This window comes from Vombatus ursinus, unplaced genomic scaffold, assembly GCF_900497805.2.
Source record: "Vombatus ursinus unplaced genomic scaffold, bare-nosed wombat genome assembly UNPS02015392.1, whole genome shotgun sequence".
NCBI lineage: Eukaryota > Metazoa > Chordata > Mammalia > Diprotodontia > Vombatidae > Vombatus > Vombatus ursinus.
The window spans coordinates 87,118-88,593 of record NW_020955170.1 but is presented as its reverse complement, the minus strand read 5'-3'; positions in this window follow the sequence as shown (position 1 = coordinate 88,593).

Sequence of the window (1,476 nt, the reverse complement as noted above, 5' to 3'; positions counted from 1 at the left end):
GAAAGATATTCCAGGGTGAGAAGGCCACAGGGGTAGTTGGATATTCCAGGTAGGGGAGGTGTCAGGTGCTGAGGCAAGTTCTAGGATGAGACAGCAACTGAGACATGATTTTTNCAAAGATATTCCAGGGTGAGAAGGCCACAGGGGTAGTTGGATATTCCAGGTTGGGGAGGTGTCAGGTGCTGAGGCAAGTTCTAGGATGAGACAGCAACTGAGACATGATTTTTCAAGTCCTGAAAGAAGTCAGGTGCATAGCTGGGAGAATAATGTTCTTTTTCCTTTCTTTTTTTGTTGTTGAAGCAGTTGGGGTTAAGTGACTTACCTGGAGTCACATAGCTAGCAAGTGTTATGTGTCTGAGGCTGCATTTGAACTCAGGTCTTCCTGACTCCAGGGCCAGTGCTCTATCCACTGTGCCACCTAGCTGCCCCAAGAATAATGTTCTTAAAAGAGCATACCTTAATTTCATGTAATACTAACTAGTAGAGTGGCAACCTACTTATTCAAAGGCCAGATTTCTGATAGAAAACTCTGTAAAGAAAATCCCCAAACCTCAAAAGTAAGGGAAAATGTAAGGAAAGTTTTCTGAGTGCCAAAACTAGTCAGGGGTTATTACCTCTACAAAAAAAGAAAATTTCTCAGCCTGGCATTTGAAGCCCACCACAATCTACCCAGCTTTCCAGAGATCCTCTTCATACCCAGGTAAGCTGGCATATTACTTGCTCCTGGAAGATATAATACTCACCTCCCATCTCCCTTCTCCATGCCTTTAAACAGGTCTTCCTCTGTTCCTAGAAAGTGTTTCCTCCTCACCTCTACCACTTAAGATCCTTAGCTTCCTTTGGGAATTAGCTCCCATGATACTCCCTCCAGAAACCTTTTCCAGATTCTACCAATTGTGCTCCCTTCTTCGTCAAATTATCTTGTGTTATCTTTTATTTTCTTTCTTTCCCCCCTCCTTTGTGGAAAATAAGCTTAAGGACAAACATCTTTTTTATCTTTGTGTCCCCAGGTACCTTATACTGAACTTAGTAGCTCTTAGTAAATGTTTGTTGAATTAAATTCTTATTTTTTTTTTTTTTTTGGTGAGGCAGTTGGGTTGAAGTGGTTTGCCCAGGGTTACACAGCTAGTAAGTGTCAAGTGTCTGAGGTCGGATTTGAACTCGGGTCCTTCTGACTTCAAGGCTGGAGCTTTATATACTGCACCATCTAGCTGCCCCAAATTCTTACAAAGCCTTCATAGTAAAGCCAGACTTGTTTCTTTGATCTTTTCTTTGAGCTTTACTTACTCTTAACCTTAACATATGGTTGATCAGTTGGAGATATAGTATGAATCTTATAGCAATCACTGTTGTGGTTGTTCAGTCATGCCCAGCTCTTTGTGACTCCATGGATCATACTGTCTGTGGGGTTTTCTTGGTTTGCCATTTCCTTCTCCAGCTCATTTTCCAGATGAGGAAACTAAGGCAAACAGGGTT